The sequence below is a fragment of the Xyrauchen texanus genome, chromosome 30, assembly GCF_025860055.1.
Source record: "Xyrauchen texanus isolate HMW12.3.18 chromosome 30, RBS_HiC_50CHRs, whole genome shotgun sequence".
NCBI lineage: Eukaryota > Metazoa > Chordata > Actinopteri > Cypriniformes > Catostomidae > Xyrauchen > Xyrauchen texanus.
In genome coordinates this window covers 1,648,045-1,661,580 of record NC_068305.1, presented here as the reverse complement: position 1 = coordinate 1,661,580, position 13,536 = coordinate 1,648,045, and the positions used below count along the sequence as shown (strand labels likewise).

At 40.6% G+C, this 13,536-nt stretch overlaps 1 pseudogene; it reads left to right on the top strand.

The window, feature by feature from the left end:
- The window catches only part of LOC127623567 (laminin subunit alpha-2-like), a 241,100-nt pseudogene that overhangs the window by 166,557 nt on the left and 61,007 nt on the right, over positions 1-13,536 (top strand).

Here is a 13,536-nt window from a genome sequence, read left to right as displayed (position 1 = left end):
GGATTGTGTGGAATTAATAATATTAAGAAGAGGTTCTGAGATAACAGGGAATACCTCTTTTAAAAGCTTATGTGGTATTGGATCTAACATACAGATTTTTTATTGCTAAGGATTGAATTTGCACACAAGGAAAATTATAAGAATTATAAGACAGTTAATTGAATAATTCCAATTTTATTTCTGATGATTTCTATTTTATCAGTAAAGAAATTAATTACTATTCTACTGCAACAGAATATCTGGTTCAGTTGATGCTTTATTCCTAACCAATTTAGCCAAAGTACTAAATAAACACCTAGGATTGTTGTGGTTATTTTCTATGAGTTTGCTATAATATGCTGACCTGGCAGCTTTTAGTGCTTGTCTGTAGCTACAGACACTATCCTTCCATGCACCCTCCATGTTGGGTGAGGTTGAGGTGAGAGTTGGGTTGGGGATGAGGTTGGGCAAAGTTGAGCAAGAAGTTATGGTTAAATGATGGTTGGATGAGATTGAGCTGAGGGTTTGGGTGAGGTTGAGGTGTGGGTTGGGGCAGGTTTGAGCTGAGAGTTGGGTGAGGTTGAGCTAAGAGTTGGATGAGGTTGGGTTGAGAGTTGAGATTAGAGGCTGAGCTAAAAGTTGGGTGAGGTGAAGCTGAGGTTTGGGTGAGCTTGAGCTGAGAGATTGGTGAGGTTGAGCTAAGGAGTTAGGGTTAGGTGATTGTAGGTTGAGGTTGAGCTGAGGGTTGGGTGATGGTTGAATGGGAAATAGCTGAGGGTCGGACAATGTTGAGCTGAAAGTTGGTAGAGGTTAAGCTTAGAGTTGGGTAAGGTTGAGCTGAGGATTGGGTGAGGTTAAGAAAACAAGTTAGGGTGAGGTGATGGTGGGTGAGGTTGCCCTGAGGGTTTAGGTGAAGTTGAGCTGAGAGTTGGATAAAGTTGAGTTGAGGTTGAGCTGAGGGTTGTGTGAGGTTGAGCTGAGAGTTGCGTGGGGTTGAGGTGAGGTTGAGCTGAGGGTTGGGTGAGGTTGAGCTAAGGAGTTAGGGTTAGGTGAGATTTGGGTGAGGTTGCACTGAGGGTTTGGGTGAGGTTGAGCTGAGAGTTGAGTAAGGTTGAGCAGAGGATTGGGTGAGGTTGAGCTGAGAGGGTTGTGTGAGGTTGAGCTGAGGGTTGACATTTTGGTGGAAGTGGGTGAGGTTGAGCTCAGAGTTAGAGGTTTTGATGGGCTGGGATCAGTATGATTGTAGCTGAGGATGAGCTGAGAGTTAAAAGAGGTTGAGTTAAATGTTTTATTAGTGTGACAACAGAGAATAGTGTGCAATAAGATTTCTCAGTGGTTCCCTTTGTGATAATCTCATGGTAAGAGCAAAGGAATACATTTGTGGTACTTTATTATCAGGTTTTGTGTGTGTGTGTGTGTGTGTGTGTGTTTGAGATATAAAGAGACAGAGAGCAAGAGAGGCCCTGAAACTGTGTAGCACAGAATGAGTGTGTACGTGTGCATATGTCACAATGTGTTTGTGACATTGTTCATGGCTTTAAATGAGAAGCTTATTTATTTAATGAAGGTTCTGCTAAGACTATGCAATTCCTGAATTACAAGAGACAAAATTAAATATCTGAAAAACAATCACATCTGAAAGAACCCTCCAGTTGTTCAAAGGGTGTGTGTGTGTGTGTGTGTGTGTGTGTGTGTGTGTGTGTGTGTGTGTGTGTGTGTGTGTGTATGTGTGAGCGTGTATTTATCACTATGTGGGGAACAAATCTCCCCATAAGGATAGTGAAACCCGAAATGTTTGACCTTGTGGGGACATTTTGTCGGTCCCCATGAGGAAAACAGCTTATAAATCATACTAAATTATGTTTTTTGAAAATGTAAAAATGCAGAAAGTTTTCTGTGAGGGTTAGGATTAGGGGTAGGGTTAGGTTTAGGGGATAGAATATAAAGTTTGTACAGTATAAAAAACATTATGTCTATGGAAAGTCCCCATAAAACATGGAAACACTACGTGTGTGTGTGTGTGTGTGTGTGTGTGTGTGTGTGTGTGTGTGTGTGTGTGTGTGTGTGTGTGTGATTATATGCATATGCAGAATGTACCTGAGAGGTGTTCATACAGCAGATGGTATCATCTCTGGGCATCGAAACATCAGACACATGGACCATCTCACCCACTCAATGCATACAGATTAAAGCCATCGCTTCAAAAAGCTGTTAATTTATTTTCTTGGAAACATGTTTGGGATTTAAAGCCAGCACAATGCACTTTGGTCCACTCATTTTTGATAAACTGCCAAAAACTGTTTCCAAAAAACTGATAACAGTCATGGAATTCAGAGGAGACATCAGTCAGTGTGAGTGGAAGAGCGTCATTATTATTTCTGTGCATGGGCTCCCTGCTGCAGTAAACTGTCTAATCTCTCATCCTCTCTCGCACACTAAATGAGTAGGAATCAAATGATTCTGTCCACCCCAAAGACCTGCATTGCGTTTGAAACTCACAATGCAATTATTTCAGATTCTGCTGGCAGGTATATATATACTCAGTTTTTTGTAGTTCTATCAAATGTTTATGTTTGAACTCTCTGGGAATTTTGGAAATGCATCTGATTATAGCTCATTTTCATCTCAATTTAATGGTTTTTAAATTAGAATGTGCAGAGAAGCATGCTTGCTCTCTTTTTTTGTTTTTCATTTTTATTTCTGAGACTAATTTAATTTAATTAAAGAACATTTACTCTGCTGAGTAAAGTTTGAACTAATTTAAAGTCACCTGAAAGAAAAGAAGTGAAAAGAAATCAGAGAAGTGGCATTACTTTGTGTCTGTTGTTTGCTTTTAGGCTGTCAATCTAATGTACATTTAGTATAATTAAGCAGTGTAACAACAGCAAGAATACTGTTTAACTGAATATCTGCATGGCTTAATTGCGAGTGTTATATTGCTTTTAGACAACAGTTCTAAAAAACAAAAGTTATTATCAAGTAGCTTACTTTTTAGACACAATAGGGCAATTTATTTAGTCTTTTTTTGCTCTGTTAAAGAAAATAGTTCCAAGTCAGACCAAAGCAAGATCAAATGTAATGTTGCAGAGCAACTCATAGACAGACAGCCTGTATGGAACATGTATTCATTCGGAAGGCTATTTGAGAACTATTTTCTTTTTTTTTTTTTTGCAATTCCATTTGGTGGCACTAGTGGTGCAAGAATTACACTTTTCAACTGTAAAGACACCTCAACAAATTGAAAGCAGAAAAAGAATGAATCCGGGCATAGAGGTGTTTTTCAAAGCTGAACTACTTTTAGTTTGACATGGTGTCATATAATGTGGTGCTTATTGGATGAGACACCAGGAAAAACATGCAAATGCAATGGCCAAAGATGGCATTTGATGCAAGTGTACATAGACCAACGATTAAAAATGAATGCAGAAGAACTGCAAGAACTGCCCCTAAGTCTACCTTGGACAAAATTACAAACTCTCAATCTCGCTGTATGCCAGTGATAGTCTTATGTTCAGTGAACGCATTTGCATGTACGATCTTCTAAATGAGTAAATACCTTTAATCATGTTCTTTACTCGGGGTCAGGTCATAAACCTAGATTTTTGCCCCTTTATGCTGATTGTGCGTTGCATTTAAACACCTTTATCACTGTTCTTACCAGCCTATCAATAACCATATGATTTAAAGTCTCATGTAAACACGGGTTTCTGTTGTCATTTTATTTATATACTGTATATAAAATGATGTGTGATAGTCATCAGCGTATTGCTGTGCACGTAAATGTGCTCAACGATATGAAAATAAAACAATATATTGACTTTTAAAGTCACATTTTGTAATGTTTATTCTGCCACAATCATGTAATGTACATATTTGATTTAAACAAATTTAAGACTTTGAAATGTATGCTATTATTGATTATTTCTATTAATCAATGTATTGAGTTATTCATTTGAAAATTTGATCATTTGCTTTCTTTAATCAGTTGACTTGTTTGCAACATGTTTTCAAAATAAAACTCATTTTAGTATTGATAATGAGTCAGTGCTCCATCATATGGTGCAATCATAATTATGGGTAAAAGTGTATGCTCGGGAATGTGGTGTGTGATGTCAGTGTGTGTTTGTGAATCATGTGTGGTATATCCCTTCTGGTTGTGCTGAAACTCATGCAACTTTAGTGTGTGTGTGTGTGTGTGTTCCAGCTTTATGGATAAAAGCGAATGAGCTGGGCTTGAGAAATGGAGCTCCAGAGAAGAGCGTAAATGAGATGAACGATGAAATCCAAGCCATGCTGGATTACGCAAAATGCCAGCTCTCTGGAAAGGAACACTTAGCCGGGAAGGAACTCTGGTAAAACATATCCACAAACCCACCAGCACACAATAAAAAAGCAACAGCTAAGTAATGCAGCATACTGTTACAGATGAATAACTGCATTTAATCAGTTTGAGCACCACAATAAACCACTTACACAAAGAGAAAAAAAACTAATAACATGCATTTAAGTGACTGCCATTAAAGTTCTCAGGTTGAAATCATTGTTTTGGTGGCGTTTGTTTCTCTGTTGTATTTTGTGATGCAGTGGATCCCAGCTCGAAGGAATAAAGTTTCTCTTTATTATGTAAAATCTTAATGAACTAATTAAAAGTTGCCTGAGGTTGGGAGGGGGGAGGAATATATTCTAGCCTAATCAAATTACTTCTGGAATGGATTCTTCAGTCTGGATGGCCATGAGAGAATAGAGAGAGACACTTAGAGGCGGCCTGTGGAAATGCTTGAAGCCTGCATGTGCAAATGAAATTCTGTAATCATTTACTCACCCTCATTTTGTTCCAAACCTCTACGACTTTCTTCCGTGGAACTCAAAAGGAGATGTAAGGCAGAATGCCTCAGTCATCGTATGGAAAAAAAGACGCATTGAAAGTAAATGATGACTGAGATTAATAATGCCATTCATCTGACCTTTTGTGTTCCTCAGAAGCAAGAAAGTCATCCTGGTTTGGAACAAAATGAAAGTAAATCCATTTTAAAATGTATGGTTGCCCCTGGTTTTATTGTGGTTATTAATTGTGTACACAGTGAAGTGTAAGGGATAATGAACAGTCAGTAGACTATACATTGTTCCACTTGTTACATGTCTACATACCAAATAAATTCATGAATATATGTGAAATATTAATTTGAGCAGAAATATATTTTTATTGCATTTGGGATATCACATAAAAAGTGCTGGATGGAAACACCAAGATGCAAATAAAATCTCATACGCTCGCTTGAGTTGGAAACATTGATGGAAACACATTTACTGAACAAATTCCACTTCAATTTATTAGGAATACAAGATGCACATAAAAAAGTTCAAGTGATAGAAAAAATGGACTGACCAGTGGACCAATCATCACATCTGAAATCTTGCTTTGAACATCCTGAAATAACAATGTCCTTGTGGTGATGTGGGCATGGCCGTGTGACGTCTGTGGAGAGTGAGGCCGGGAGAGGAAGAACGTTAAGGATCAACACCTGTGGGAAATCACCTCTAACAGCTCTTTTGTGTTGCAGTGAGAGCTGGAGGGGAATAAAAGGGCACTCCAAAGGGGAGAGAGACACACATCAGAGTGTTTGTGTGTGTTCATGTTGTGCTGAAAATCAAACAGTGGTGAAAATACTAAAAAGTGTGTGGAAAAATAAAGAGAACTAGAGACTTATCACAATGGTGCTGAAACCTGGGAATTTGTAAGAAGTTATGCCATCATGGAGTCTGATCAAGACCCTCACCAGCATCCACCAAACGCAACATCAAGCTCTACTTGAGCTGCGGCAGGAGCAGGAGTAACGATTCCAGATCACCCTTCAAGCTCAAGCAGAGAACCGGCAGGTGCTACAGAGCTTGATACCCCAGGGGACTTCCACTGGCATGACCTTGGCCGCCGCCCCCGCCATGACCCACTTTATGCTCACCAACTTGGGGCCAGAGGACAACCCGGAGGCATTCGTAAAGCTGTTTGAGCATGCAGCGGAAGCAGCAGGATGGCCAGAGTCCCAGTGGGCGGTCCGCCTGCTGCCGCTACTGTCAGATAAAGCGCAACTGGCAGCCCAACAACTACCCGTCGCCAAACTTCTGGGGTATCAGGACTTGAAATGTGCCATCTTGCAATAGGTCGGCCACAGAGCAGCACCGCCTTCACTTCCGTTGCTGATGTTTGGTGAGCTTGGCTGCCTGTTTGCCTTTGTCCCACAGCATTGTGAATCCTGCTGGCGGTGGCTGCTGTCAGCAGAACGCAATGCCGTGGCCATAGTTATTCTGGTAGTGCTGGAGCAGCTGAACGACCGAAAGGGATGGTGGAATCTGAGGCTTTGAATATAAGCCGGCAGGTGAAGGTAAGTTGTGTGAACGGGGATGTTCAAAATTACCCTGTAGTGACGGTCACTATTCGGTTTCGGGGACAAAAGCATACTGTTGAAGCTGCGGTTAGTTTCCGGCTCTCCCATCCACTAATCTTGGGAATGAATTGACCAGCATTTACTTCATTATTAAGGGGAATGTGTGTGGATGGGTCCTGCAACAAAACATATCAGTGTGTGGTGTGTGTGATTTGCTGGCTGGGGAGGAGGTGCCAGGGCCATCTATGTCATCTCCACGTCAAGAGGACGTAAGGGAGGGGGAAGTCCCTCTGTGGATTTCCCTCTGGAGAAGACACGAGACGAGACCCTTCGGCACACCTTTGATCAAGTGAATGTGATTGGTGGTAAATGCCTCTAGCCAGACATTGCACTCGCATATCAGTATTTTTCAATTATCAAGGATCGGCTGTATCGAGTGATGCAGCACACTCAAACAATGGAGGATACAACCCAATTGTTAATACCGCAGAGACTTCGGGAAATGCTATTCCAGACGGCTCATTATAAACCAATGGCGGGTCACAGGTGGTGTGCGGCATGCCGTGAGTGTCAGCTGGTGAATCTGACGGCCAAGCCAAGTGCGCCATTGTGCCCCCTTCCGTTGATCGAGGTCCCCTCCGAAAGAATTCGGATGGACCTCATCGAGCCATTAGAGTGGACGGCAGATGGGCTTTGCTTTGTGTTGGTTCTGATGGAATATGCAACACGATATCCAGAAGCAGTGCCTCTGCATAACATAACATTTCAGCATGTTGCGGAGGCACTCTTCAGAATTATCTCCTGAGTGGGATTCCGAAATAAATCCTCACTGATCAGGGCACTACGTTTATGTCATGTACACTACATGAACAGTATGAATTATTGGGAATTAAATTGATTCAGACCAGCATTTACCACCCACAAACAGATGGCTTGGTCAAACTATTTAATCAGACCCTAAATAATATGATTCATAAGTTTGTGCACGAAGATGCTCAAAATTGGGACAAGTGGCTCAACCCTCTATTATTTGCAGTATGAGAGGTCCTGCAAGCCTCCACGGGGTGTTCCCCATTTTAACTATTGTACGAGCATTGACCGTGCAGTGTGCCTGACGTCCTACTTGAAAATTGGGAGGAGTGAGCTTCAAACAGCAAAAATGAAATTCAATATGTTCTTGACCTGAGAGCAAAACACCACACACTGGGACAATTAACACTAGCTCAAGAACGTCAAAGCCAGCCATATAATAGGGGTACTCGGCTATGGGAATTTACACAGGGAGATAAATTCCTTATATTACTCCCTACATTGAGCTCTAAATTACTCATCAAGTTGCATGAACCCTTTCACATGTTCACACGGTGAGTTAGGGAAATCGATTATGAGGTGAAACGAATGGATAGAGGCGGAGCACATCGGATTAACCACCTCAACCCAAAAAGCAGTTTTTGTGACTTTGGCGAAGGTGGTTCTGGAGAGAGCTCGGACCGGAGGTGAACTTAAAAGTCACTGATCGAGTCACCTCGGTCACTTGTGGAGACCACCTCTCACCATCCCAAACCAAGGTTGCATAGTGGTACGTAGTCATCCCAACCGATTACCCATGCACAAAAAAAGGAAGAATTGGTTCTGGAAGAATTAAAGGCCATGCTTGATATGGGGGTAATAGAAGTATCCCACAGTGACTGGGCCTGCCCAGTATTTTTGGTTCCTGAGAGCGATGGCACTGTCCAGTTCTGTGTGGATTATAGAAAAGTCAATATGGTGTCTAAATTTCAGGCATACCCTATGCCTTGGATTGATGAGCTGCTCAATCTGTTAGGCATGGCTCGCTGTTATTCGTCACTGGATTTATCGAAGAGATATTGGCAGATCCCCTTTACTCCCATGTCCCATGAATAGGTGGCATTTTCCACACTGTTCAGATTATGTGAATTCGTGACGCTTCTGTTCAGTTTCTTTGGAGCCAGAATCATGGACAGAATCCTCAGGCCATACACTGCTTACATCACTGCATCTGGATGACATCCTTATTTTCAGTAATGATTGGTAGCTGCACCTGCGGCATCTGAGGGCTATCCTGAGATCATTGAGATTGGTGGGACTTCCAACAAACCCAAAGAAGTGCACAACTGGGCAGGTGGAAGTACAGTGTCTGTGCTTCCAATTGGGTCATGGGCAGGTGCGGCCCCAAATTGATAAGACCGCAGCGATTCCATTGGTTTTCCTCTCCAGATATGGGGGAGGGGGTGAGGGTAAGTGACAGGCTGGATGGCTACCTGGCCTGAGTTGGGCAATGAGGGTGGTGATGGGCATGGCTGAGCGATGTCTATGGAGAGCAAGGCTGGGAGAAGAAGATTGGTAAGGATTGATACCTTTGGAAAATGACCTCTAACAGCTGTTTTGTGTTGCAGTGAGAGCTGTAGGGGGATAAAGGGGCACTCCAAACTGCCAGAGGGGAGAGAGAAAATGACACGCACAGCAGAGTGTTCATGTTTGTTCATGTTGTGCTGAAAATACTGAAAAGTGTGTTAAAAATAAAGACTCACGTGGACTGGTTATCTGGCTACCGCTTCCTCCTTCACGAGAAAACTAGAAACTTATAGAGAGTTTGTGGAGCAAATATGTGGAATAGAAACATGAACTGTGTCCAAAATATTTTAGAGATCCGCACGGTAAAGTCATAGGAATGGGGAATGCACACACTTTAGAGCTCTCAGAACTGTGTGACGCTTCCAGACATGCGAGTGTTGTTTTGTCTACGTGCTCTAAACCCCAAGTGTTTTATAAATAAGAGAGTCACAGTGGCTACAATTTCTATGGAAGTGACTATTTTGTTCTTTTGAACACAATGTGTGGAGACGCGGCTTAATTCGCACACTGTTTTTGCGATATTCTGATTTTTTGCAGAAATACAATTTGCAACTTGGAGTTGAAAATCAATTATAAAGTCGAGCAGTCATTATACAAAATTATTTAACAACAGAATATCATGATTGACCAATCAGAGTCAAGTATTCCACAGAGTCATGCAATAATATATAGTTAAACAATATACTTTGTGTGTTCCTATCTGTACTGTCAAGAGGTTTTCATGGTCACGAGTCCCAGATAAGTGAGCAAATAATACAAACTGTCTGTCTCTTTATAGGGCCTCCGAGGCTTTTTTTAGCTAAAGTGAAGCATTTGTTTGGAGATCCACACCAGGCCACAGAAGACCTGAAGAAGGAGGTTAGTGATAAGATGGGCGATTACAGGAAGAAACTGGATGAAGCTCAGGATCTGCTGCGGGAAGCTCACAACAAAACAAGAGAGGCAGGAGTGCTGTCTGTTAGCAACCAACAAAGCCTTAACAGCCTGCAGGTACACACACACATCCACAAACACACACTTGTGAAATGCTATGTGTCGCGTCGACATGGTTTTGTTATGGGCAAGTCATGATGCAGAGAAAAAAGTAGCATAGGGAATTCTGGCAGAGGGAGAGAAGATGCTGGCTAAAGAAGACTATTATTTTGATACTATATTCATTTATTAAATGCAAAAACATGCAAAAAAATAAATAATTACATTTTTAAAAAAAAATGTAATCTCAATTTATATCACCCATTCTATAAACGTGTTATAGAATAATTTCTGAGGTAATTTACTCGATCGCTTCTCTGTACTTCGTGGCAAAACAGACACTGACAGGAAAACGGGAAGGCATCAGTAACTAAGGGATGCAGGGATTTGTTATCATATCTCATCTCTCTTTCTCCCTGTGCGATATTAGGTCGCGCGTTTGTGCGAGAGAGAGAGGGAGTGTTATCATCCAAGGCATGTGGCAGGATTTTGCATAACCACGATAGACATGATACTTTAAGCTGCACTATGTAACTTTGTGCTCTCTAGCGATATTTGTGGCTGAAACTTAATTTGCAGAAGAATACATCAGTGGTGTTTCAGCACTGCTCTTCTGGTAGATGAATCTCATGATTTGAGGTTACCTGGACATCACCTGTAAGTCATAACATGCTATTTTCATGTTGATATAATGTTACCTGATTAAACATTTAAAACTGAAATATTACTTGCTTTGATGAAGAACCACTGCTCTAAACAAACACAGGAATTTGATAGTGCCACAGATTAATTGCTTAACTTTTTTTAACATATTAGTTTTGTATATAATTAATCACACTGAATCATCACACTGAATCAACACATTGAATCGACAACCTTAAAAAGAAGACAAGTAACCAGAATAAAAACTATATTAGTACCAAAATGCTGGTTTTGCAAGAAATGCTTTCTCTCCCTGCTTTCTGGTGGCTCAGTGGTATTACCGTCTAGCTCTTACACGAAAGACCCGAGTTCTTTTGGGGCAGTGGTGGCTCAGTGGTTGAGGCTCAGGGTTACTGACCAGAAGGCCGGGGGTTCAAGCTCCAGCACCACCAAGATGCCACGATTGGCACTTAGATCAGTTAACTCCAGGTTAACTCCAGGGGGATTGTCCCTGTAATAACTGCACTGTAAGTCGCTTTGGATAAAAGCATCTGTCAAATGCATAAATGTAAATGTAAATGATGCCACAACAGAGCAAAATCATTTTCAAATAATAAATATTGAAATGGACTATAATAATTTCACTCTTGTAAAACAAAAAAGTAGTATTTTTAAGATGTATTTTCATATTGTAAGTCTGAAGGTCTGGGACAAGGTTAAAACCATAAAATCCATGCTGAGTGACTCCAGTCAGGTCAGTGGTGGCTCAGCGGTTAAGGCTCTGGGTTACTGACCGATCGGGGGTTCAAGCCCCAGCACCGCCAAGATACTGTAGGGCCCTTGAGCAAGGCCCTTGACCCTATCTGCTCCAGGGGTGCTGTTTCATGGCTGACCCTGCGCTCTGACCCCAGCTTAGTTGGGATATGCGAAAACAACTGCATTTCATTGGCTCTGTACCTGTACTCTGCACAATGACAATACAAACAAAACTTGCATCTAAGCAACCAAATTGGCCCGGTTGCTAGGGAGGGTAGAGTCACAAGGGGTAACTTCCTCCTCATCGATATAATGTGGTTCTCACGGTGGGGCGCGTGGGGACTTGAGGACTTAGAGCACATTGGGAATTACAAATTGGGGAGAAAAAGGGGAGAGAAAAAAAACATAAAATCTGTAAGTTTATATAAGAATCAACCCCTGGGACTCAGAAGTGACCATAGTTGAAGAAACACCTATAAATTAGTAGTTACTGTAGTTTTTTTGCAATTCTGTTGTTTATTGGAGCTGGAGGAGATGGCTAGAGTGTTGAGTCCGCTGCATGATAAACTTGTGAAATACTCGAATCATGAGATAACATATCGTCCCATCCCTAGATTATTCAATAACAAAAATTTAAATGATCTAATCGTTTTCTCCCCATGCTATCCCAGATGTGTATGACTTTCTTTACATTTACATTTATGCATTTGGCAGATGCTTTTATTCAAAGCGACTTACAATGCACTTATTACAGGGACAATTCCCCCGGAGCAACCTGGAGTTACGTTTTGGCAGGGCCAGTAAAAATCTGAAGCACTGTCCCAAACGGTCCAGTAGAAAAAATCCTTAGTGTTGAGCCCTGAAATGTAATCTTTGTGTCCAAATTGGTTTTAGACTTTTTTGAAAAACATTTATAGCATTCTCTAAAAAAAAAAAAACAATTTTAAACTTCAAAAATGTCATGTGGTGTAACCATAAAGTAAAAAGTACTATAATGCTTTCTTTTCACCTTGAATCCATGAGAGTATAAACAAATGGAAAAATGGTGTTTGGAAAAATGGTTCCATTATTCTAGGTAAAAAATAAATATATATTTTATAATTATTATGAATTTTTGAGTAGAAAATATCAAGATTTAATAAAAAATTCAAAAATGTTTTAATAAATTCTCAGTGTCCACTGTTTTATGGTTTTTATGTTGGTTACACCACATAACTTTGATTTGGTGGACAAAAGCGTTTTAAAAAATGAGTCATATTTTAAAACACGTTTTTATGAAATAAGATTATTCTGCAGTAGTCTTTTTTAATTAATTTTTTTGAATTTCAGCTTTAAAGTCACAGTGCGTGAAATCCCCACATTTTTGGTTGTTACATGTTGGTGAAAATGAGTAATCCACACATTGGAACACAAGAAATCCACAGTTTCTTTCTAAAGGACTGAATATCCATGTCTCTCCGTGCATATGTCTCATCATCATTATCTCTCTCCATGCAGCGTAGACTGTTTAACATGCGTGTGCTCTCGTAACGGGACAGAGCACTAGTTTTATTCCCACTGTAAATAAACAAAGACATTTTCTCTCATTAATTCGCCATTAGAGATGAATGAGATGTAATAAACTTTGTTAAACCCCAGTTATACACGTGTCTGGAAATCACCAGCTGCTCAATATCCAAAATGTAAGTATACATTTAATTAGGTAATGTTTCAAAACGTAAACATCGACATGATAATGGCGTTTGATAAGGGAAGATCAGAGCTGTTCAGCTGCAGGTGAAGATGTATATTTGAATAGTCTACGTCATCATCCTCATAAAACACCTGATACAAGTCTCATTTCTGGAGCGTACAGGTATTTTTGTTCTTTGTGTATCAGTCAGTGTTGGTCTTGTTTGGGTTGTCCGATTTCATGTTATATACACATTGTTAATTCACAGATTAGGCCTAAATCTATCTACTGTGTATTACACATCACAAACGATTTAGTAGCAAGACTGTTCTCTCAGTCAATAATCACATCTTTAACTCAGTGACTAAATCTTTGATCCTTCTGGTGAAAACATTAAACATGGGCAAAAGTTGCATGACTTAATGTGTGACCAAAAACACATCATCTCCTCCACTGAACTCTTGGCTTAAAAACACATGTGTAAATGGCAGGACGGCTGAGGTTAATATGATGTATTTATAAATTTATAGCTGTAAAGCGCATATATGGGATTTCATAAGGCATAAATCATATCTTGCAAATTATAAATGTGATTCAATTTTAGGGGACATTGTATTTAAAAAAAAATGTCTCCCCTATTTCTCCCCAATTTGGAACGCCCAATTCCCAATGAGCTCTAAGTCCTCGTGGCGGTGCTGTGACTCGCCTCAATCCGGGTGGCGGAGGACGAATCTCAGTTGCCTCCGCGTTAGAGAC